This window comes from Armigeres subalbatus, chromosome 1 (assembly GCF_024139115.2).
Source record: "Armigeres subalbatus isolate Guangzhou_Male chromosome 1, GZ_Asu_2, whole genome shotgun sequence".
In the NCBI taxonomy this organism is placed as follows: domain Eukaryota; kingdom Metazoa; phylum Arthropoda; class Insecta; order Diptera; family Culicidae; genus Armigeres; species Armigeres subalbatus.
In genome coordinates, this window is record NC_085139.1 from 180,909,107 (window position 1) to 180,936,156 (window position 27,050).

At 39.6% G+C, this 27,050-nt stretch overlaps 1 protein-coding gene across 12 annotated transcripts in view; it reads right to left on the reverse strand.

Moving 5' to 3' along the window:
* The window catches only part of LOC134205576 (monocarboxylate transporter 12-like), a 471,854-nt gene that overhangs the window by 49,403 nt on the left and 395,401 nt on the right, over positions 1–27,050 (reverse strand). For 2 of the 12 annotated variants that reach the window (XM_062680932.1, XM_062680930.1), the window contains exon 1: positions 5,235–5,648. The exons of 8 other annotated variants lie outside the window; for them this stretch is intronic. The gene's annotated coding sequence lies outside the window, so the exon portion shown is untranslated. Of the gene's footprint in view, positions 1–5,234; positions 5,649–27,050 lie in introns of those variants that run through there. 2 more of the 12 variants (XM_062680931.1, XM_062680929.1) reach the window with 2 other exon arrangements.

A 27,050-nucleotide genomic window follows, 5' to 3' on the forward strand; every position in this document is an offset into this window, starting at 1 on the left:
TCACCACATCTACTTCCAGAATTTCTACAGAAACTCATTGAAGAGTTTAAATAAAAACTTTTTCTAAATTTCAAATCCGGATTTCTTTTGCGAATTTCTTCAAGAAATACATCATTATGAACTCCTTTGTATATTCCCACAAAAAATCCGTCGTGAAATTGTTCATAAAAGAGGAATTTTTCGTAGGAGTTCCTTGAGGAATTTTCAAGAGAAATTCCCAGGAGAAGATTTTGAGATATTTCTAGAAGAGTTCTTGAAAGAATTCTCGCGGATATTATTGTAGGTATTTGAGATTTCTTGGAGAGTTTCTAAAGAAGTCTCTGAAGAACAAGCGGGAGAGTTTTCGGAGTATTTTCATATATTTCGGAGAAATTTTCAAGGGAATTTCCCGGGGAAATCCTGTAAGGTTTTCTGAGCGAGTTCTTGGAGAAATTCAGGAGAAGTTTCCGTAAGAATTGCCGGGGAGATTCTTGGAGGAATTTGTGAAGGAGTTCCTAAGATTTTTCAAAACAAATATCCGGAGAAATTATTTCCAGAATAATTTATTTGTAAACGACTTTCCGGGAGAATTCTTTGAGGAATTTTGGGCTAGAAAATTCTGGAAGAATTCCCAGAGAAATGCGCGTAAGATTTTCTTGATATAGATTTCGCAATTTAATAAGGAGTTCTTCAAGAATTCATGGACAATTTTCTAGAAGAATTCCCGGGAGGAGGGTTTGGTGGAACTCCATGTGAATTTCGGAAGGAATTCAGAAGAAATATCTGAAAAGTCCTCGTGGTAATTTCTGTAGAGTTTGCAAAGTAATTATTTCAGGAGAAATTCTATGGGTAATTATTTAAAAGGTTACAGGACTTCTCGGAGACTTCCTGAGCAAACATTCTGAATCATTTATATAGAAACTTCACGAGGAATTCCTGAAGAGTTTTTGAATGAATTACCGGAAGAATTCCTGGAGGCACTTCCGGAGAAATTCCTGGAGGAGTTTCCGAACGAATTCCTGGAAAAACTTCCGGAGGAACTCCATGAGGAACTTTCCGAAGAATTTCTGGAGAAACTTTCGAAGGAATTCCTAGAGAAACTCCCGGAGGAATTCCTGAATGATCTTCCGGAGGAGTTCCCGAAGGAACTTGTGGACGATATTTCGGAGGAACTTCCGGAGAAATTCCTGCAGGAACTTCCGGAGGAATCCATAGAGGAACTTCCCGAGGAATCCATAGAGAAACTTCCCGAGGAATCCCTGGAGAAACTTCCGGAGGAATTGCTGAAAGAACTTCCGGAGGAGTTTCTGGAAAAACTTCCGGAGGAATTCCTGGAGGAACTTGTGGAGGAATTCCTGGAGGAACTTCTGGAGTAACTTCTGGAGGAACTTTCGAAGGAATTCTTGGAGGAACTTCCTTAGGAATTTTTCTGCAGGAACTTCCGTATTAATTTCTGCAGCACCTTTCGTAGGAATTTCTGCTGGAACTTCCCTTGGAATTGCTGGAGGAACTTCCGGAGGAATTACCGGAGTTACTAATGGATGAACTTCCGGAAGTACTAATGGATGAACTTCCGGAGGAATTACTGGAGGTTCTCATGGAGGAATTTCCTAAGGAATTCATGGAGAAACTTTCGAAAGAACTTCTGGAGGAAATTCCTAAAGATCTCCTGGAGGATCTGCTGGAGTGATTCCTGGAGGAACTAATGGAGGAATTTCTGGAGAAACTAGCGGAGGAATTCCTGGAGGAACTTCGGGAAGTATTGTTGGACCAACATCCGGAGGAATTGTGGGACCAACATCCGGAGGAATTGTTGGACCAACATCCGGAGGAATTCTTGAAGGAACTTAACTTTCTGAGCAATTCCTAGAGCACCTTTCAGAGCACTTCCTGGTGGAATTTACGGAGGAATTTGTGGAAGAATTTTGAAAAATTTCTATTGCTTGAATTAAGCACACGCTGACCCCGCCCTGCAATGGCGCGCCGCCGCCGCCGCCGATTACCAACGGCGTGACGCCGCCACCGCTGGCTGAAAATGATCTATCACGCCGCCGCCGATAAATTTTCAATCGGCGCACAGGTCTGTAGAATATGTTTTTGAAAACTATGTATCATTTTTGAATAAAAGTCGCGTGTACTCCTTTTGCATGAAATGTCTAAAATGGCCACCAAATGGAATTTGATCCGTCGGGTAGTAGTTCTGTTATCTGATGAATTCCAGAGAAAATGACAATTCTGGTTTGAACTCTTACACTAAAAACATAATGAAAAGTAAACAGCGCGTAATATTTGAGATGCGGAAATTTATGCTTTTCTACGATGAAATGGTGCCCTTTCTAACAAGTTGCATGCAATATTGATTATTCACGTCAAATAATGTACATATACATTAAGGCCCTATTCAACATGGAATTACGTTCATGGCGTTCCATTTATATGAATGATTTTTAGCGTAAATTTCAGTGAATTTTTCTATCTGTTTATGACAAGTGAAGACATGAAAGCTGAAAGCTCAAAATAATTTTCTCATCAATCCAATCATGTTAAAAGCTATGGAACATCAAAATGAAAGAAACAAGCCTGATTTGTTCAACGAAGGGGCGCCGTTTTTCCTATCCACATGGTCAACATGCATAGTAACTGCGTAACATTTGTTTTGTTGCATTTTTATACAACATCCGCCATTACAATTTCTGTCATAGGTCACTTCGCTGAGCCCAGCGAAGGTACCCCCAGGGGTACATGTGCCCCAGGTTGAAAACCGCTGGTTTATGGCCTTATAACCGTTTCGGCCGAACGTCCAATTCGGCAAGATGTGTTATTCGGCCAAATGGCATTCGGTCAAATGAGTTTCCCTTACCCTAAAGAATCGACAGGATCAAATATTGGTCAAATAAGGTCAATTAACTGTTGAGCTCACTTCTGCAGTGATTCTCCCGTGTATTCCTCCCACGCTAATTTTGTGCCAACTCTGAGAATAGCTAGTTTTGGAGAACGTATGGATATCCCCTTTGCAGGTGTTCGGACGCCAATAAGAATATTGCTGCATCCCTCCCATGTAGAGTACTACAATATTTAGCATCATTCAAATTTTATTAAATTGTTTCAAAAACACAAAGTAATATTTGTCACTATTGCCATTCGGAAGACGCTCCCCGACGATCCACAACTCGAGCACGATGCTACGCCATACCGTTAATGACCTCAAAATCTCGGATAAGCAGCTGTAATATCTAAAACCTAACCCACTGGAACATTGCCACCTCGCAGCTTCACTGAGCACTTCCATAGTTGTTAACTGCGAGGTTTCAAAGCCAAGTTGAAGTTGAAGGTTAGCGTGCTCTGCAGAACTAGGAGGAAATTTCATGTAGCGTGAATATGAACGCAACAGTTTCTACATTCTACGATGTCGTCATTCAACCATCCCGTGAAATGTTTGGAATTTTAATACATACCATAAATCAGATCAGTATGTACATATAAATGATTTAACGTCTAATTTCTCGAATCCCAGCAGTTCACAGAGTGCTATTTCATTCTGTTTGTTAACAACTGGAGCCATCAACTACACTTTCATCCCATCACCTGATGCTGAAATTATGGTCATCGGCATTCATTTTTTTTTTCGAACAATGCCGGGCTGCATAACTTTACAGCAGGGTTGAAATTTTTGGTCTAAAATTATGGTTCGCTGCTGGTTCGTGTAAGCTGCAAACAGGACCAGCTTACGATTTGTGGGTGGAACGGGACCGGACGATTTGTGAGGGCCTCGATTGCACCTAACACATCTCATCTCTACCAAATTGTATCGTATTCGAAAGGGCAAGAAACAACATAAAACGCTATACAAGCATTTTACAGTACTCTATTTTCCCGGAATACATTGGGTTTTGAAAAGTCTCGTCCTTTTGCAACGTTATACAACATAGCGTGCCTGCCAAAAGCCGATTAAATTTCCGCTACCCATATGGCAGCTATGAAGCTGGTCCGGAAGCACAAGTACATTAGCGGACTTTCGGCCGGGAACGGGCCATTTTCCACCAACAAGCTATAAAGGCAGACCCAATGTTCTAAAATACGGTAAATGTTATGCGGCACAACATGCTTCGCCATGCGGAAATTTTAGACAGAGGTGGAAGCAGAACTGCTGAGAAGGATGAATGAAGCATTGAGAAAATGCATTGTTCACGCACGTTGTTGGAATCAAAAAGGTTTCTCCCATCGGGAGTTGGCTCAGCCTATAAAGGACCTATACATTGCGTAGTACAGTGTACATAAATTAATCGGAATCTAATTCCAAATACAAATGCATGTCCAAATTCTCTTTTCAACCAGTTGCTACTTCATTAATACTTCATAGTTACTCATTCACGATAGTGATATGTCTTGCCACACACAATTCAATACGCAATCATTTCAAACTTCTTAATCTCATCCTAGAATTGCCCATACTTTATGGCTTACTTTAAGATAACTTTCAACTGATTCTCCCACGTTCACATTAGCGCTCTTATAGTCCATTTAGGCTTAGGTTTAGACTGAATCATAAGCGTGCGCGCGCTCGTTACGCGGACGTTTGCGTTCTGGCAAATCTCAATCTCACCACGCCATCCTGCCAATGTGCCCTCGGGTTTCAGCTGGCGGTAGGCATGGGAAACCAGCGAGAGTGTTTTATTTGACACCTTTCAGGCCATAAATTGTATTTACGCGTGCAGTTCCCGTTGTAGGCCTGTTAGGACCGTATAGACACTTATGCCGCCATCGCTTCGGCAGCATCGATAAAAAAACCATCACTATTTGCGTGCATTCAAACTGTTTGCGATTTGTGTAGTCGGGAATGTTAATACTGGATTTATGAAAGTACGGTAGACATTGAGTAGGGGTGACAGATTTGATGTTGGAAAAGCAGCACATCGAAAGGCAAAATTTACTTGATGAAGCATGAACAAGTTTTCTTGGATTCCTCTGTAAAACATCGATGCGATTCTTCTCGTATACATATTGTGTTATAGCAGAATTATAGAGCCTCCTTCGTAGCATTCTAATATTCAAGGATTTCCGTAAATCCATTTTTACTTAATCAGGTGTTTTCTAAAAAATAGCTTTGAAAGCTGTTTTGTGGCACAAATTTATTTCAAGAACTTCATTAGATAAACAGCAACAATCTTTCTATATTCACTGTGTAGCTAAAAGCCCATTTTAACATGAGGAACATTGCAGATGACCAACAGGATCCAGCAATTAGCCCTAATTACATTTGGATGGATCACTGACTGTTAGCACGGGATTTTTCATCAATTGCTTCTTCTCGTGTGTGTTCTCTTGTAAACTGGTTGTAACAAAATCTCCGGTAAGTTTAATTATTATATTTTTATACGGCGACACCTCTTTGCGGATTGAAGAAAATTCACATTGGAAATAATTTCATCTTTCGAAATAATCAAATACAAGGGTCACTATTGGTAGAGATTGCACACTAAGGAACAAGCGGAACCAAGAGGAAGACACGTGCCAGCGGTGACGCGATGTAACGACGCGACGCGGCGTTATTCGCACACGCCTATTACTGTTCCGAGCGGTGTCAAGAATCGGACTGGTCCGGCCGGATAAGTAGCGAAAGTCACCAGCAGCAGTACCCCGGTGTGCAAAAGCGAAACCCAGAGAAAGAGAACCCATGAGCCATACCATGCCATGTATAGGTAGGTATGTTGCGAATACTTGGCGCGATCCGTACGTACCATACCAACTAATGATGATAGGTGCAGAGCCAGACGTCGCGACGCACGACATCCGCTGAAAGCTTGGATGCACAATGGAATGCCACCGCTAGAAACCTACTCACAATAACTGCCGGCTCTTGCACGGTACATAAACAAAGTGCATGACTGGAGACGACCAGCATCAGCATAGAGATGTCGTAAAATCTCGATTAATCGATTAGTAACTAATCGATTACTCTCGATTCTTATCGATTATTGAATCGATTAATCGTTGGGTAGTAATCGATTTAAAATTAATCGATTATCACAACGATGAATCGATTAATCGAAGTAATCGCTTAATTTGCGACATCCTTATGATGTCGTAAAATCCCGATTAATCGATTAGTAGCTAATCGATTACTGTTGATTCTTCTCGATTATTGAATCGATTAGTCGTTGGGTAATAATCGATTCAAAATTAATCGATTATCACAACGATTAATCGATTAATCGAAATAATCGATTAATTTGCGACATCTCTACATCAGCAGCGTGGTCGCGCTCAGCGATATCGCACGTGCCAACGGGATGGGTAGCATGGCGTAATGAATCAAACTGCAGAGAAGCGTGCTGCTCGGTGAGATTGAGAGAGTCCGTTTCCTGCATTTTGTGGTGAATATTTTACTCACCGTCAAACACAGTGACTCTGAACGAAAGTATAGACTTACTTTTCAACTATGTATTTTATTTGCTTTGAATCTTTGTATACATTAAAATATCAGGAAATAATTTTTCAATGGACAATTTTCCTTAGCTTATATTCTTCCAGATTATTTTCTAATAAATAATTTTTGCTTAACATTATGATTTTTTTTTCAAAATAAATACAATAGTTTTCAAGTATATTGATTGATAATCAAACCACCTACAGAATCTAACTTTTGCTGTTAAGCGAATTTGAATTCGATGGCTGACTGATTTTAGTATGTTTCGCTTTCGCTCAAGTTGTGCAAGTAAAAATATCTAGAAAATAAAAAAAAAACTGATAACGGTTTATTCTATTGTTTTGCAAGGATGTTATCGATCATTTAGTAATTTACGTTCGATCATTTAGTAGTTTGTCAATATCTCAATCCAGAAGCCGAATTTCAAAATGTGTTGTATGGTGGACTTCTAGTGCAAAGGTTTTTCTACAATTCTGCCTAATGGTTCGTTGCTAGAGTACAACTAATTACGGAGTTATGGCGCTAGTTGTAGTAATTTAAACTAAATGATTGGAATTATGTTATCATTTAGTCTTAGTTACTGAAACTATAGTTATAACTTCGTTTCTAGTGGAATTCAAACAAGAAACCATAAGGCAGAGTTGCAAAAAAAATCTTCGCACTAGAAATCCACCGTAGAACACATTTTGAAATTCAGCTTCTGGAATGAGTTACTGACATACTACTAAATGATGGAACGCGAATTACTAAATGATCGATAACATCCTTGTTTTTGGTATCTTCGGCCATGTTTAAGGTAATAAATACATATGTGAAAAAATATAGGTACAATCTGAATTCTAAAAATTAGACAATTATAGTCGCGCAAACACTAACGTCATGAAGAAATGACAGGTAAAAAAGTTTGTTTATGTGTCACATTTTTCAGCAAATAATCTTTTAACCATAGGGTATAAGTTCCTTTAGTTGTGGGTGTTCCTATAGTTGTGGTAGTACGAATTTTAGAGAATAAACAAATTAATCACAGCAACCCACCATAGAGGTCAATTAGTTGACCTGTCATAATACGTTAGAGACATAAACATCATTGGAATTTCTTCGAATCGGTAAAGCATCTTTAAAATAGCTTATCTTTTTCTCTCCTTTGCGCCAATAGTTGCGGTAGTGTCCCATATGTTGCGAATTCCATATAAAATCTATGGGATTCGCAACTATAGGAACACGACCGCAACTATTGGAACACTGCACCAGTCATTGGAGGATATGTTTCAGGTAACAATAATGGATTATGATGCAGTTATGACACGCTCCGTCTAAAATAGAGTTCATGAGCTTTCAGATTATCTATCAAGGTAAGAGAAATGAAGTATAGATGAGGTGTAATCGACCAATTAGTGTAGGTTCGTACTTAGTTCCTCCATTATTGGGTCATTTACCCTAGCTATTTGCGCTGTATGTTGCAGCGGATGACTAATATTCAATATATAACTGGAGGTGCTATTTACGAGGCTATTTAGATTTATCAAAACACTAGTCGGCTCGGGAGACATTGTAGTAGGCGAAAATGCGCGGTGTGAGTAGCCCACGCAAAAATGACATATCTAGGAACTTTTTTCAAATGGGCGTAATTGATTCTGACCTTGATTTTTGGAATGATGATTGTGCTGTTAACTCGAACTATTTTAGTCAACTAACGTACCCAACAGAAAGAATAGATTGCGATCTATCAGGTAGTAACGCCAGTTGCACGAAATATGCAGAATAGAGAGAGTAGAAGCCGTTTCAAATTTCAAGGTCAAATACAGTTACGCATATTTGAAAAAAGTTCCTAGATATGAATCTTAATTTTTTTTTGACGTAGAACTACGTCTGTCTTTTCTATATTGGGGTACACTTTACGATTGCAAAAAAAACGAAAAACGTCACGAAAATATGATAGACTTTGATCGTTAATATTTCAGCCGTTTCTCGATGGATTTTCAATTTTCTTGGACCATCCGATCAAGGAAGAGTCAACGCTTCATTCCCGATGTACACTGAAGTCGTTTTTTACGCGTTTTGTTTTTACACGAATCGCTTTTTATGCAATTTTTTTCCACTAAAATTTCGGGATTATCATGATTCATTTAGACATATTTTGGAATTCATGCGGTTTTTTAAGTTGTTTTAATTTACGCGGCCCATATCCTCCGCGTAAAAGCTGACTCCAGTGTGTTACAATATTTATGTATGATTATTTACTACTGTACACTTGCTAACAGTTTAGCAATCGGTTTTGGTGAATCAGTCAAACTAGTAAGTGCATCGCAAGCTTCTTCTACCATAGCACTACATTCCAACTGGAACTTGGCCTACTTTTCAACTTAGTAATCTATTAGAATAAGGAAAATAAGTTCAAAGTAGCATTTATCAATGCTTCGAATCGAGATACAATTATCGAACGACTTTTACTTTGATGCTCACTCAATCTCAACAGACAATCACAAAAACTACCAGTACTGCCACGTAGTTCAACGTCACCTTTGCGTACAACCCGATTGGGCTGCACCTTTGAGTTTTTTGGTTTTTGTTTTTTTTGGTTTTTTATGACATACCGTCCACCTCATGAGATATCAATAAATTAAAAGAGGTTAAAGGTAATAAATGTTCAAATAATTTATCTTATCCTGTTCAGATACTTGACAGCATGCTTTTAGGGCATAGAATTGGAAAGAAGGCTTTGAAATTAAATCAACAAAAATCAAAAACAAATCTCCACCCACCAAACGCGGAGTTCGTGCCGCCATTTTGTTTTCGGGTAGATCATAATTGCACCAAAAGTAACTGTGTTTTAATTGCTAATTGCAAATCATTACATAAGATAAGCGGAATACAAATCGAAGGGATCGCTTCTCAAGGTGCGTATCGAACTATTTACAGTGGTAGTTTAGTCAATCAGACTGTTTCAATTTAAATATTTAGTTAAGAAATAGCTGTACGGATTTTGATCCTTTGATTCGAAATCCGTCCACGGTGGACGGATTTCGAGTCAGGAGTATTTGTTTTGATTCATTATTGTGTCATGATTTTCGTAGTTTTTAATGAGTAAATGTGAAACACTTCAAAAGTAGAAGCCTTCATGCGCCTGTTTCAATGACATACGTTTTATTTACATTCGATTCCTATTTTCTAATGACTTTTTCATATAATAGGGTTCTTAAATGTACGGATTTCGATGCCCTACGGTACTCGTCTTTACTAATGATTGTTGTTACTAATGATTGTCGCGTGAGGAAATATCATATAAACCTGTCAGAAAGGATAATGAACATATCTGCTGGAGGAATGAAGAAAATCCATCCATCCATTTTCGAGTTATGCGGATACGAACACAGACCATTTCATTTTTATTATATCCAGTATTTTGCGCTCGATAATGGCGGCGGGAGTTCCTCTCAGTTTGACATTCAAGAGGTGGAAAACATTGGAACTCATCTAGTTTGCCCTGATCGAATAAAAAATGTTGAGTAAATAAACAAATGTCAACGATCTTATGAGAGTTAAACTTGGTGTCTAAATAATGCTATATTTATTTTCAAATTTTAAATCATCAATAAATATACTTTTTCAGAGTTGCTGAAGATCCGCCGGTGAAGGCAATGATTAGAAATTTTGGATTTGACAAAAAAACGTCATTTATGTGTTAACCTGAAAATACCTACCATATTTGCGCACAATGGTCCACCGGAAATAAGGAGGAATGGTCCTCCGGAAATTTAGGGGGTTTTGGTGTCAGGCCCTGCAAGCCAGCCTTTAAAAAATCTTAAGCAACGAACAATCAACAAGAGAGTACAAACCGAAACCATAGGCGAAGACCACTGCGACGAAAAGGGACTAGCGATTGAAACTCGGTTCGTGGAGCTGCAAATCCCTCAACTTCATCGGGAGCGCACGCATACTCACTGATGTGCTCAAGCACCGTGGATTTGGCATCGTAGCGCTGCAGGAGGTTTGTTGGAAGGGATCAATGGTGCGAACGTTTAGAGGTAATCATACCATCTACCGAGCTGCGGCAATACACACGAGCTGGGAACAGCTTTCTCATAGTGATGGGCGATATGCAAGGCGCGTGATCGGGTGGTGGCCGATCAATGAAAGAATGTGCAAGTTGAGGATCAAAGGCCGGTTCTTCAACTTCAGCATAATCAACGTCCATAGCCCACACCCGGAAGCACTGATTATGATAAGGACGCATTCTACGCGCAGCTGGAACGTGAGTACGACAGCTGCCCAAGCCACGACGTCAAAATCATCATAGGAGATTTGAACGCTCAGGTAGGCCAAGAGGAGGAGTTTAGACCGACTATTGGAAAGTTCAGCGCTCACCGGCTGACGACAGAAAACGGCCTCCGACCAATTGATTTCGTCGCCTCCAAGAATATGGCCATTCGCAGCACCTACTTCCAACACAGCCTTCCGTATCGGTACACCTGGAGATCACCACTGCAGACAGAATCACAAATCGACCACGTTCTGATTGATGGACGGCACTTCTCCGACATTATCGTGGCGCTAACATCGACTCTGACCACTATCTGGTGATGGTTAACCAGCCCAAAACTATCCGTCATCAACAATGTTCGGTACCGACGACCGCCGCGGTACGACCTAGAGCGACTGAAGCAACCTGATGTCGCCACTGCATACGCGCAGCATCTCGAGGCAGCGTTGCCGGAAGAGGGTGAGCTCGATGGGGCCCCTCTTGAGGACTGCTGGAAATACAGTCAAAGCAGCCATTAACGACGCAGCGGAGAACAACGTCGGGTATATGGGACGAAGTCAACGGAACGGTTGGTTCGACGAAGAGCGCAGAAAGATTCTGGAGGAGTAGGACGCAGTGCGGGCGGTCTCGCTACAGCAAGAGACCCGGCAGAAAGTGGAACGCTATCGACGGAAACCCGCCTTTTTCAGGAGAAGAAACGCCGCCTGAAAGTAGCGGAGTGCGAGGAGATGGAAGAGCTGTGCCGTTCTCGATACACGCAAGTTCTATCAGAAGCTCAACGCATCCCGCAAAGGCTTCCTGTGCCGCGAGCCGAAATGTGCCGGGATAAGGATGGGAGCATCTTGACGGACGAACGTGTGGTGATCGAAAGGTGGAAGCAGCACTACGAGGAACATCTGAATGGCGCTGAGAGTACAGGCAGTGAAAGTCAAGGCAGCGGAGGAGATGACTACGTCAGTTCAGCGGACGATGGAAGCCAACCAGGGAAGGGAAGTTAAGGATGCCATTCAACAGCTAAAGACCAATAAAGCAGGCTGGTAAGGATGGTATCGGAGCTGAGCTCATCAAGATGGGCCCGGAAAAGCTGGCCACTTGCCTGCACAAACTGATAGTCAGAATCTGGAAACCGAACAGCTACCGGAGGAGTGGAAGGAAGGGGTTATAAGCCCCATCTACAAGAAAGGCGACAAGCTGGAGTGTGAGAACTTTCGAGCGATCACCATCCTTAATGCCGCCTACAAAAGGGATATCCCAGATCATCTTCCGTCGTCTGTCACCATTAGTGAACGAGTTCGTGGGAAGTTATCAAGCCGGCTTCGTTGACGGCCGCTCGACAATGCCGTGAATACCAGGTCCCAACGCACCATCTGTTCGTTGATTTCAAGGCATACGACAGTATAGACCTCGTAGAGCTATGGAAAATTATGGACGAGAACAGCTTCCCTGCGAAGCTTACCAGACTGATCAAAGCAACGGTGGATGGTGTGCAAAAACTGTGTAGCAAGATTTCGCGAACACCCTGTTCGTTCTGAATCGCGCCGGAGGACTAAGACAAGGTGATGGACTTTCGTGCCTGTTGTTCAACATTGCACTAGAAGGTGTCATGCGGAGAGCCGGGGTGTAACAGCCGGTGCATGATTTTCAACAGATCCGTTCCATTTATTTGCTTCGCGGATGACATGACATTGTCGGCCGAACATTTGCAAAGGTGGCAGAATACACCCGCCTGAAACGTGAAGCAACAAAAGTTGTACTGGTGGTGAATGCGACAAGACAAAGTACATGCTTGTGGGCGGAACCGAGCGCGACAGGGTCCGCCTGGGAAGCAGTGTTACGATAGACGGGGATACCTTCGAGGTGGTCGAGGAATTCGTCTACCTCGGATCCTTGCTAACGGCTGACAACAACGCATCATCTGTGGAAGTCGGGCCTACTACGGGCTCCAGAAGAAACTGCGGTCGAAAAAGATTCGCCACCGCACCAAATGTGTCATGTACAAGACGCTTATAAGACCGGTTGTCCTCTACGGACATGAAACATGGACAATGCTCGAGGAGAACTTGCAAGCACTCGGAGTATTCGAGAGACGGGTGCTTAGGACCATCTTTGGCGGTGTGCAAGAAGACGGTGTGTGGCGGCGAAGAATGAACCATGAGCTCGCCCAACTCTACGGCGAACCCAGTATCCAGAAGGTGGCTAAAGCAAAGCCGGAAGGGTACGATGGGCGGACATGCTGCAAGAATGCCGGACAGCAACCCTGCAAAGATGGTGTTCGCTTCCGATCCGGCAGGTACGAGACGGCGTGGAGCGCAGCGAGCGAGATGGGCAGACCAGGTGCAGAACGATCAGCGAGCGTGGGGCGTATCCGAGGATGGAGAGATGCGGCCTCGAACCGTGTATTGTGGCGTCAAATTGTTGATTCAGTGTTATCTGTTTAGATGTTAACTAAATAAATAAATAATAAAACCTACCATATTTAAATATGAGAAGATCTGCTTGGGAAGGGGTTCGTGATTCCGGACACGTCCCTTATTACTCATTTGCATTTCCACTAAATGACATTTCTTCATCAGTAGAAATCTGAAAATGCTAATCTAAATGACAACACATCAACAAATTTGTTTGAAATGTGTGAAGAACGTTGGAGATGAGCATAAATGTGCTAAAATATCTTCCATCTTATCTGGACCCATCTCAAATATATCTTCTTTCCATTTGCCAAGTTCCGCTTTGGCATTGGCATCAAGATTTTACAAGAGTTTTGGGATAATAAACATGGAAAGCATGATTAAAAAATTGGAAATTACATAGTGGTTTGTTCAGCTTGCGCAAGTTGCATTGTGGGATAAACAAGCTAAGATGAATTCGTCCAATATTGATATACAGCTGGAAATGATTAACTTTTAATATCTAACCTCATAAGGCAACATTCTCGAAAGGAATTGTTACTTTTATTTACCATAGGTTTACCACACATTCTTTTCAATTGCCCCTTGGACTCGGCTGATTATTACAGCTTTGAGAAGTCTCTTGGAGAGCTTAGCGTGTGGGATTGTTTGATTCTTATACAAATATTAGTTACATATTGTCCTGCATGATTAATTAGTAAGACTTGATACAAAACAGTTTAATATAACAATTTGTAAATTTTTAATATGATACACCTAATTTTGTTCCTGGTTCTTGGCGAGAGTTGTGGGAAAGTCTTTTGCTCGACGTTACTCGATGAACTTGCTTAAAAAGAACGAACAATAAATACAACGATTCACAACAGTTTTTAAGAGAATTAAAAATTTGGGAAAACGATCGGTTTTGCCATGTTTTCGTTTCAATAGTAACATATTTATATATCGTTACAAAGCTCTTAAATAGATCTTTGCAATATGCTTGATAATGTAATAATAGCTCCGTCCAGGATTTAGTTTTTAGTAGTTTTGTAAAAGCATCTTTTACGCAATATTTAACGAAAAAAAAAACAGTTTGGTACCCCGCAATACCCCGCAGTAAAACATCATGCACTACACTATTGAACTCTTAAGCTTTGATGACCATGAATTAAATTCTGCCCAAATTCACCATTTTGTAAGATACATGAATTTTAAAAATTGCCCATTTTTGCCTTTCTCGTGTACTAAGTATACGTAGAAACTATACGATCGCTTTAAAAGCATTAAAAAAAGCCCAAACACTCATAGTGTTGTATACCGATCGACTCAGTTCGAAGAATTGAGGCGATTTCTGTGTGTACGTGTGTGTGAATGTCTGTATGTGGGTGAGTTAAAATGGTCATAACTCTTTTTTAAGCACTTACTCTAAACCGATTTACTCGCAACAAGTTTCATTCGTCAGAGACCATTGGTCCGTTGTTCCCTATTGAATATAAGCTGGATCGGACTATGGACTCAAAAGTTATGACCAAAATACATTTTCTTGTAATGTACGAGAAAGACAACAATACCGCTAGGGGGATTAATCGAGTGTTTTGGTAAACTTCTTATTTTTCAATTTTAATCTAGTTACTCAACAATGCCACTTTAATTGAATTTGGTGACGAACACAATTTACATAATATTTTAAGGGGGAGGGTTATGCCTTAACGTTGCGCATTATTCAAGAAAAAATCATCTATCATATAAAAAGCGTTACGCAGCGAGAAGGGAAGTTGTTCAAAATTTACAATTTTCACATTACTACATTATAGGAGCGAATTATAGATTTAACTATAACGTGTCATAACGTGTTGAATGACTCCTTGCCACAATACCTTTTTACAATTATGAAAGAAATCTTAATGAAATATCAAATAAATTAAATTTCATTTCGTTGATGTCACAATATGACGCTAATTGAATCTGTTCTATTCTTCTTTTGTGTTGGTTTAATAAGTTTACTCAGTGAATTTTCAACATCAGAAGCTGATAGTGTTTTTTTTGATTATTTTGTGTTGCGTCCATTTATCTGTGACACGAATATACAGTTTATATGACCATTAGTATTTTATCCAGCATCAATCAGGCTTATTGCAAGCCAAAAAGTGACCAAATTCCGTTGGTTTTGTAGAATATGACAAAAATTGATACTATGCCGAAAATTGGCCCCATACCCCATTGAAGGCTCAGAAAAAATATTTTTCTTTTCTATCTATGTCTTTATGATGAATATAACTGTTTATTGCAGGATTCATAATTTTGGCCAAAAATATCCTATTGTGCAATCCTAGAAAATAGAATTAAAGTATTAGTATGAGGAAAATGGATCTGTGAAAATTATAAAATTTAAAGGGAAATAGGTATTTGACGTTCGTTTGTTTGTTGGAAGCTTGATGAGTGCCAATAACTCCAATGTATCAAAGCCTACATTGATTAAAAGAAATGAATATTTTCAAGCTCTTGAATGTCAAAAAGGAACTCACGAGGCCGCCATTATCGAGCGCAAAATACTGGATAGAAGATAAAAAAGAAAGATTGACCCTATGAAAAAAATCACAAAAATCAAATTTTTCTCGCTAGCAAAGGCATAGGATTGCCAATCCAGAGGAGGCGAGTTCAACTCTCGGTTTGGCCTAGGATGTTTTTGTGTGGGAAACATTTTCGGCTTCCTGAGTATAGTGTATCTATTGTTGTTATACAAGCCACATGCCCATGCAATTGGCGGGCATAGGGAAGCTTATAAATAATAACTGGTCGGGGTTCAGCCAAACCGCACCAAGCGGCTTTTCGACCTTGTGATATTTTGTTCGTACAAGGACATCAAAAATAGTTTCATATCAATTTAAGCATACATTTGCAGTAGGATATCCTCAGTTATGGGGTTGAGGAATATTCGATGCGATTTGCGACCAATTAAATCTGCTAAACGAGAGTTTGAGCAGAAAAATCGGTAATTTTCGTTGGCGCTTGGTGTTATTTGGTTGAACCCCGACCAACTGTGGAAATGGTAGTAGATCACAAATTTGAAAAGCAGGCCAAGTTTCAGTTGGCATGTAGAGCCATTGAAGAAGAAGAAAAATAAGAAGAAGAAGAAAAAGAAGAAGAAGGAAAAGAAGAAGAAAAAGTAGAAGAGGAAAAGGAAGAAGAAGAAAAAGAAGAAGAAGAAAATAAGAATAATAATAAGAATAAGTTCTCAAGGACGAATTTGAAAGTTTTTTCATGGAACTATTTTTCTTTGATGCGCATGCGAAACAAGCGACAGAAGAGATTCAACGACAAAGCTTTGCTTAATAATGACAAAGATCAGGAAAAAAGTCAGCAACAAAAAAGAATGGTATGGAAATGTTAATATCATTTTCCAAACTTAGACGTACATGTTCATAATAGAATTAGAGGCGAATGTATGGATTTGATAGTTCCGTATCCTGACGGTATAAAGAATGTTTTTATAGAAGTCGATTTGAAAGCGAGCGGAGGGCAACATTTGTGATGGTATAGATTAAATCGTTTAACTTCACCTAGAAGTAATACATACATATCATTAATAGTGAACAAAAAAGAAGACAATTTTGTTGCTACTTTTTCATTCCGTTATTTTGCATCATGCCTATAGCAAATTTCGGTTGTATGCTATCGTAGTTTTGGAAATATTTGGAAATATTTGGAGAATCTCACTCTGATTACAAAAAAAAGCATCGTATTCTCAGAAACATCAGACATGTAGAAAAAGACTTATCATATTGTGTTCGGGTTCTGCTAAAGGCTTGTTACGAGCCTCGTTAACAGTAACAAACTCTGTTGATGACGAAGGGTATATTGTTAGGCGTTGGTCGATTATTGAATCCATGCCTTCGAAAGTTACAGAAAAACCCGCATGGGGTGTTGCAACCGAAGGTCATTGGAATGCTACAAAACTATTTTGTAAATGTCTGAAACGAATTTTAAAATAGGCAATTTTTTGGAACAACTCACTCCTTTCCCGTCAAAAATTTTTATTCGTTCAATCGATTCTTTGGCTTATTTAAGGTTAACTTTCCCTAAGAATCCATATTTTCTGACGCCTCTAAGTATTTTTAGAATCTAAAACAAAAATAAAAAAAAAATGAGGTTTTATGAAGATGAATTTTTCAGGCCGATTCACATGTGCAGCACTTTTTTGGTTTTTGTTTTCGATTTAAAAAAATAGTTACAGGATTCAAAAAATATTGGTTCTTTGGGAAAGTTGACCTTAAATAAGCCAATAAATCGACTGGAATAATAAAACGAGATGCAATTTTTTACGGGAACAGGGTTTTTATATCAGGGTTCACTCACTTCGACAGTAGATGGGAGAGACTAGCGCGGGGGTGAACAATTAATTTTCAGTGCACAACATAAACAAACTCGGTGGCTGCCCCATATAAAAATTCAAGATGGCTGAATCATGAAATTGGCATACTGCTACACCTATGTGTATTCACCTTGGACGGGAAAGGTCAATTGGCGGCAGCTTAGATTAAAATGAATCCCATCGAGTTTCGTTAAAAGACATTTTTTTACAAAAATATTGGTAAACGAAGTGAACATAATCAGATTCTGTTAGTGCCAAATTCCTCGAGATTTCCAAGAATTTTAATTCGAATTATGTAACACGGGATTTTACGGAATTCCGCAAATATTAATTCAGCATTTCAATTTTTTAGCTCTCTTGCTGTCGTACACTGCCGTAAAAAACCTTCTAGATTTCATTAATTTGCCTTATGAAAATTAGCCACAAGGAAACACTTTGAAAATCATAAGGCTGCCTTATGATGCTGAATGAACTTTGGATGAGTCAGAGCTATAGTTGACGATTATGTTTGTCTTGAAGTTGCCTTATGAATTTCAATAGACAGCATTATGAAAATTTATAAGTTTGCCTAATGAATTTCTTTCTTGTATGCCGTGAAAAGCATCCTATGATTGAATCAAAACTAATAAAAGATCATAGTAAACCTGATTACTTGTATATTGCTACATATTAGCTGTTGGATGTGATATCATTTTATAACTGGCTCCATCCATATACTCCAACCAAATCCTGTAATTCAGGTAACCAACTCCATCGGAAATAAAAGCTATGTTACCAAGGAAATATTCCCATTTATTTGCTTTTAAATTGTTTTTATTTTAAATTAAAATTTTGGTGCAATCTTGATGAAATTATAACATGTAAAGAAAAAGTACCGAATTTTTACACTTTTTGACTATTTACTAAAACTGCAATATCTCAGCCCCAAAACAACATTTCTATGATCTTTTTTATGAAAATACTCCTTAGCTGTTTGTGGTATGTAAGTTTTTCTGAATGAGAAAAATATATTTTGCAATTCCTGATTATAATATCTGGTTTACAGTTCGTCTTTGAGTGATAAAACGGCCCACTTTTCTATATTAATAAAATGAGTGCTTTAATGACCATTATGCAACTCAAATGGGTTGCATAATATTATAACCAACATCAGAACAGTAGTTACATGACTTCATTTTGCTGAATAAGCTAGGGGAAGTGTTCAAATAGTGTTTTCTCTGCGTCGCGTAATAAATGAAATACTTGATGGACATGACATCAAAAATTTCCAAAGGCAGGTACATATTTAGAATTAGAATTAAATTAGACATAAAAATGTGTTTTTTTTTTTATATTTAAAAAGTTCTGCAGACTGTTAAAACGCATAATACCAAAAACTAATACATGGTATGGGCAAAGATCCACAGAAAAATAAAAAAATATAAAACGAATGGGTGACCCTCAAAAAAATATGTGAAAGGACCCAATATTTGATTTTTTACCTAAAAAAAGCTCATTTTTCTAAAATCGACCTGTCGCGACCTCTAAACGATTTTTTGGAAATTCGGTTTGTTCTACAAAAATTATCCAGACAGGTATATCTTTCATTTCAGGGTTGAGCACCATGACTTTTCGAACAGAGAGATGATGTGGCCTCGAACCTTGTATTGTGGCGTCAAATTTTTGATGCAGTGTTATCTGCTTAGATGTTAGCTAAGTAATAGAAATAAATCTTTACCGATTTACTCGCAACAAGTTGCACTGTCCTACTATTTCCGATTGAAAATAGACCATACGTACTATGGGCTCAAACGGTCCGGCCAAAATACTATTTTTATTATGCACGAGGAAGGCAACATTACTGCTAGGCGGATTATTCAGAGTTTTTGACTTCTTACAAATCTACAGATAAGAATAGCGAGCGCGTTATTGCAATGTCTATAGTATTATTGTAGATCCAGTTGAAAACCGAACTGTGCTCTCGCGACAATCGCATTTTCTCCCATTTCTGGATGTCGCAACTGCATCGCGAGTAGTGCGCATCTATGCCATAGCCGTGCGCCATCCTGCGCACCACCCGCGATGCAGTTGCGACACTTGGAAATGGGAGAAAATGCGATTGTCGCGGGAGCTCAGTTCGGTTTTCAACTGGATCTACAATATAAATTTATTCGAAATCTACTCAACTCACTAAATTCAACCATGCCATGGTGAATGTACCAGCCCTGTTACCGCTAGTGGTGAATCCAAGTTTTCCTCTCAACCGGTATTTCTCTGTGTTCTTCAACGAACGTAACCGAGAGCATCACACTGCAGCAGCGCGCGAGTCGTGCAAAATTTCTCTTGCGTTTGGCGTCATCTGATGGAACACTACTTTGATGAAATTCAGCATCACGCACGCTTGTGGAGTAGTGGTAGGTCAGTCAGTTTATAAAAACGGTTGTTTTTGTTTACATCGCCGTTTCCGGCGCTGTTGTGTGGAGTCATAGTTTTTTTTTTATGTTTGTTTTAGCGTGCTTTTTGACCTGATGAACGAGTGGGTAGTTCAGAAACCGACAGGGAAAGATGGGATTTGCGGTGATCCTGTATGGTTCGCCAATCCAATTGCTTTTTCTTCCTTCACGCACCGAATCCATACTTGAACGGTTGAGGACACGTGGTCTTTGTTGAGAGAGATTCTTCGCAGATGGTAGACTGGTTGGTGCTGGTTGTTTACCAGAAATCTCAGATAATCCAGCAGTATGGTTTTGCCTCATTAATTTTCTAAGTTAATATAAGAGAATCAGCATAACATTGGATGCTCACTGCTTGCTGGGTTTATTGGTATTCTTTATGATATTGGGTAAAAATGATATTCTAAATATACTCGCTAGATATGATATATTTGAATCACAATCAATTAATTGGGCACCCCTCTCTATAGGGCGTTGTCTATGTAAAAATAATAGTTTCTTTTTCTAATGATGACGAAGAAGTAATGTAAACGAAAATTGTAAATGCTCAAAAAAGTCAAAATCAATAATTTCGTCGTTAGTAAACAAATGATAATAACGATTAACCCTTTATAAAGCAGTGGCAACTATATTGCCACCAACAAATAATATGTTTTTCTATTTATTAACAAGAGCTCTACTTATTATTTCACATGTAGTGACTTTATTTGCTTCCTAGTAACACCCCAGATGAATTTAAGCCATAAAAAATGTCAATTTGAGAACAGTTTTTTTACGAACAGATCGTAAGTTTCGAGTGGAAGAAGGATTTTCAGTTATAATTCGTTAAAAAACGACAAAGATATATTTTTCCCGTTGGTATTAATTATTTTGAATCTCCTGTGTTAGATTATTACGTGATTAGCGTGAAAAAGCTTTGCCTTTCCGTATATTTGGTTTTTGATTTTGACGAAATTGTGTTTTTTCCCAAGGGTCCCCCTTGGGAGAAAAAAACACGAATTTTTTTCACTTATAATGCGTTTTTTGACTAGAACTCTTCACTAAAAAATGTAACGTAACTTGATTGGGCTGGTTATACGGAGATCCAAATTTTTAAACGTCTATTTATATGTTTGTTGTTGGCTATTTTCCCGCTTGCCGGGCAGTTGCAACTATATTGCCACCAATCGTTATCCTGCTTCGCGGGCAGTGGCAACTATATTGCCACCAATTTTTCAATGTTTCTGAACTGTTTAATGTATAACAAACATAAATTTGAGTTTAATACCATGTCAACATTGTGTCCTATTGTTGTTTTTGTTAATTTATTGTTTAGATTCGTCTGCCTTATAAAGGGTTAAGCACTGTTATATATACGGTTTTAAGTTCATAATTCTATCATTTTTGTTAACATATCATCCCTTTTGGTATAAAGGCTAACTGTATGAAAGGCGTAGGATAGCTAATTCCGAGATAGCGAGATCGATACTCAATTCTTGATATCCTATAAACCGCATGTTTCCATTGTGCGTGCGACGATGATACTTTCAACCAGTGGATGGCAGATTTTAAAACAGTTGTGAATAAGAACCTTACAGAAACTGTATAACATTTTGGCATATACAATTTCGGATGATTTTAATACATCCATTGTATTCAAATCTAACACTTTTGTATTATTTTATCTGTTTCTTCTTCTTCTTATTGGCATTACATCCCAACACTGGGAAAGAGCCGCCTCGCAGCTTAGTGTTCATTAAGCACTTCCACAGTTATTAACTGCGAGGTTTCTAAGCCAGGTTTTTTTTTTTTCCAAGTTCGTTTATTTGGTAGGCTCAGGCGTGTATAACACTTTACGGAGCCATGGTTCTTTATGATGTATACAATCAATATCATTTAATTTTTCAGTTAGTAAGAGAGGGGTAGAAGCCAGCGTACTCGTGGTGACTCGAGGTTAGTTTACAATGTTTAAGGATGGACGGGGCTAAGGATTTGGGATCAGGGAATTCCAGCTTCTCATCCGGGTATTTGGCGTCAGGGACGATGTGGCGTGTCGTCGTGCTCGAGGAATGGTTCGACTGGGAGCATCTTCCGGATGGCAAGAGCTATGGTGCTCTACGGAACAGAAAGCAGAGACTATTCACAAAAAAAAACTTTGAAGAAAGAAAAAAAAACAAACTATTAGATTTTGATATCAGAAGCACAAAGAAAACTATAAATGGCCTGCATATAGACCACATCACGATCTCCCAAAACATCTCGAACTTCCCTGAAGGGTTGTTTACCTCGGGCCACTAGGGTATCCAATAATTGCTCTCTGGAGGCGTCGTTTTCCGAGCAGGACCAAACTACGTGATCGATGTCATCATAACCGGCTCCGCACCTACATAAGTTGCTATCAACAAGGTTTATTCTGTACAGATGAGCGTTTAGTGAATAGTGATTAGACATAAGTCTCGACATCACGCGAATGAAGCCTCGACTTAAGTCCTCACCTCTGAACCACGCTCGCCCAGAAACTTTTGGAACTATAGAAAATAGCCACCGTCCAAGTTCGTTGTGTGTCCAATTTCTTTGCCAACTTTGAAGAGTACTCTGACGGACTAATGGGAAAAACTCGTTGCTCGAGAATTGTCTATCATAAACCTCACCTTCCTGTGCGCCCACCTTTGCCAGCGAGTCTGCCTTCTCATTGCCGTAGATTGAGCAGTGAGAAGGGACCCAAACAAAGGTAATCTTGAATGATCTTTCGACCAAAACACGCATCTGCTCTCTTATGTTTGTAAGAAAGTAAGATGCGTGCTTAACAGGTTTCATCGACCGGAGTGCCTCGATAGAACCAAGACTATCCGAGAAGATGAAATAATGGTCTACGGGCTGATTTGAAATTATCCCCAAAGCGAAGTTAATTGCTGCCAGCTCAGCAACATAAACCGAACACGGTTCCTGAAGTTTTCGGAAGGTGGTTGAAGTTACATTGAAAACACCGAAGCCAGTGGATCCGTTGATGCGAGAACCATCAGTGAAATATCTGTTGTTGCAATTGACATGTTCATATTTTTCAGAAAAAAGTGAGGGAATAGATATTTGTCGAAGATGATCTGGTATTCCTTGAATAGCATGTTTCATGGACAGATCGTATACAATTGAGGAACTGTCTTTGGTGAAGTGAACTCGAGGGTGATTGTAACACGGAAGACAAAGATCTGATGATATGTAGTTGAGATAAACTCTCAGGAATCTTGAACGACAAGTTAGTTCAAGCATATTATCGAAGTTATCTAGAACAAGTGTGTTACTTGTTCTACATTTGATGAGTATTCTTAGTGAGAGCTCCCAGTAACGGTGCTTTAAAGGAGTGACTCCAGCAAGCACCTCCAGGCTCATGTTATGCGTTGAATGCATGCAGCCAAGGGCAATACGCAAACAACGATATTGAATTCGTTCCAATTTGATCAGGTGGCAATCAGCTGCTGAGAGGAAGCAGAAGGAGCCATACTCTAAAACAGAGAGAATAGTCGTTCTATAGAGTTTGATGAGGTCTTCCGGGTGAGCACCCCACCATGTTCCGGAGATAGAACGTAGAAAATGGATCCTTTTCCGGCATTTTAGTATCAAATGCTCAATGTGGAGTTTCCAGGTGCATTTGGAATCAAACACGACCCCAAGGTATTTAGAAGATAAAGATTGGTTGATGTCATCATTCAATAGCTTGAGTTTCAGTTGAGCAGGATACCGTTCTTAGTAAACACAACCAACTGAGTTTTTTACGGTGAAAACTCGATCCCTAAATGTCTGGCCCAAACAGTCAGATTATCTAGGGTACTTTGCAATGGTCCTTGAAAGACAGCTGCACATGGACCTCTTAGAGAGACCACGGCATCATCTGCAAGTTGTCTGAGCGTGCATTGTCCTTCCAAACAATTGTCAATATCTTCAACATAGAAATTATAAAGCAAGGGACTTAAACACGAACCTTGGGGAAGGCCCATGTAGCTATTTCTGGAAGTTGTCAGAGTGCCGAGTGTGAAGTTCATTTGTTTTTCTGACAACAAATTGTACAAGAAATTATTTAAAAATACGGGTAGTCCATTACTGTGCAGATTGTCTGACAGTACTTCAATGGAAACTGAATCAAAAGCGCCCTTAATATCCAAGAATACTGAAGCCAATTGCTCCTTGTGCGCAAAAGCCAGTTGTATATCTGAAGAGAGCAACGCTAGACAATCGTTTGTTCCTTTACCTTTACGAAATCCAAACTGAGTATTTGACAGTAATGCATTTTGCTCGACCCAATGGTCGATTCTTGAGAGGATCATTTTCTCCAATAATTTTCTCATGCATGATAGCATGGCAATCGGTCGGTATGAATTGTGATTAGACGCTGGTTTCCCAGGCTTTTGAATAGCTATTACTTTGACCTGTCGCCATTCAGGTGGCACAATGTTGTACTCCATGAAACAGTTGTACAGGTCAAGTAATCGTCTTTTTGCGATATCTGGGAGGTTTTTCAGAAGATTGAATTTGATGTTATCGCATCCCGGAGCAGAGTTATTCGATGAAAGAAGAGACATAGAAAGTTCCAGCATTGAGAATGGTCCACCTAAAGAACCGGGATCATTGACTGATCCTCGAAATAGCGGTTCTGCTGGTACGGAATCTGGACAGACCTTTTTTGCGAAGTTGAATATACATCGATTGGAGTATTCTTCACTCTCGTTGGTGGAAGTGCGGTTTTCCAAAGTGTCGTCATTGAGGTTTTTCGCGATAGTCCCTCGAAAAAACGTCGCCAGTAGCTACGTTTTTAGCCTGGAGAAGATTTTTGAGCTTTCTTTCAAGCCTCAAATACTCTTCGAAAAGCTCAGACCTTCCGTATTTACGGAAAGCCTTGAAGGCATCAGATTTCTCAGAATACAACTTAGTACATTCATCATCCCATCCAGGAGTGGCTGGTCTTCTTATGACAGATGTACTTGGAACGCGTCGTTTCTGGGCTTCTAGTGCGCTTTTTTTAATTAATTCGGTAAGAAATCGATATTCATCCAGCGGTGGAAGAACATCAGTTGATTCTATGCCAATATTTACCGCCGATGCAAATTTTTGCCAGTCAATGTGCTTCGTGAGGTCGAAAGGAACATTAACTGGCTCAGATTGTTGATAGCTACTTTTAATTGTAGTAACTATCGGCATATGGTCACTACCGTGGGGATCTTGGATAACCTTCCACGTGCAATCTAACGATAGTGAATTTGAACATAAAGACAGATCAATACGGCTTTGTTGACCATTTGGTCCTATTCGAGTTACTTCACCAGTGTTCAAAACATTCAAATTGAAATCGTCACACAAATCATAAAAAATAGGCGCTCTATAATCGTCATACGTTTCGCCCCATCCAATACCATGTGCGATCATATCTCCCAATATCAACACTGAAGATGGTAAAAGCGAGCCTACGCTCCAAAGATATCGATGATTAAGAGAGGTATTTAGAGGAATGTATACTGATGCTATGCAAAGATCTTTATTCTTCACATTTACTTTGCATGCTACGATTTCTAAGCCGGGAACAGTCGGAATGGGAATTCTGTAGAAGGAGTAGCATTTTTTGATCCCCAAAAGAACGCCACCATAATGATCATTCCGATCTTGGCGAATAATATTAAAATCGTGGAAGTTGATTTCGTCTTCAGAAGAAAGCCATGTTTCACAGAGTGCAAATATGTCGCAATCGGAATTGCGAATCAAAAACTTGAACACGTCCAATTTATTTTTAAGACTATGACAGTTCCACTGCAGCACAGTGATTGTATCTTGTGTAATAGCCGTATTATCCATCGAAAGATACAATTCCTGGCAAGAAGGGGCCTTCTAAGCCAGGTTACCATTTTTGCATTCGTATATCATGAGGCTAACACGATGATACTTTTATTCCCCGGAAGTCGTGACAATTTCCAATCCGAAAATTGCTTAGACTGGAACCGGGAATCGAACCCAGCCACCCTCAGCACGGTCTTGCTTTGTAGCCGCGCGTCTTACCGCACGGCTAAGGAGGTCACCAAGCTTTCGATCTATAACTTTTAAATGCTGGAAACACTTAGTTGAAGGCAAGCCAATTTACAGCAGGAGCGTAGAGCCATTGAAGAAGAAGAAGAAGACGGCCAAGAAGATGAGACACGTCCAACACCAATTGTTCAAAGCACTACAAATCCTCCGGTGACAACTATTATTTAGGAATGCAATATGACCATCTTCAACACGTCCTTTCTATTACGTAGCCAGGCACGTCCTTGCTACCTTATTTTCCTCACCGTTACACCTAGCCCATATGAAAAGGCAAACTTTCCATTGATGATAGCTACACTTTCATCCTTCCCGGGTTGGCGCCATCGGCCAACATTAGAGTGTGATAGAGATATGGAAAAAATCTCCTAAAGTCATATTTCCGAGTGCCCATAAAGTTAACCCATCGCAAATCATAGTCAGAGACAACGGCACAAGCAGGAGGCGAAGTGCAAACATGTTCAAGCGAGCGGAAATCGACAATGCCGGTTGGTGACGGGAAAAGCATGACAAATTAAATCTACGGTCGCGTCGTTTCTGTGCCTTCGGATGGTTTCATGAGCTCATTCATAATGTTGGAGCAGCTTTTCCGTCCATTGGCGGCACGTTTCTACCTTTCGTCAGAGAGGAACATAGGATGTGTGGCTTCATAGAATAAAATTAAAATTTCTGTTGTTGTTCATTACGAAATACATATCAATTTTAAAGTTGATCTGGAGAATCCTTTGCAATAATTTGACTTATGCCCTATCTTATCTGACTTAATTAAAGTTTAATTCAAATAGTTAGATCATATCTACTAATATTTGCCATTTCATCCTATTCTCCTTTATATTCATAGGAACTTTGCCCTTCCTATCATTTCGCTAGCTGCCGAAAAAACGCTTCCGTGTGATTCTTTCTGTTTTCCACTCAACTCATTGCTTCGGTAATTTGATTACATTTCGCTTTTCCGGTACCATTATCGTATTTTATAACTTGATTGCAGTGGGGACAGTTTAGTGGGTGCTAGTTTTCGCCAGGAAGCTAGATGCCAAAGGTTTATACGAGGGGGGGAATGATTCTTGTGCGCTCCGTAGAGGAACGAGACAGATTTCGTGCATTATTGAAACAAGGAAGAAAAAATAGTTCTTTTGCACAGCATTCGTTT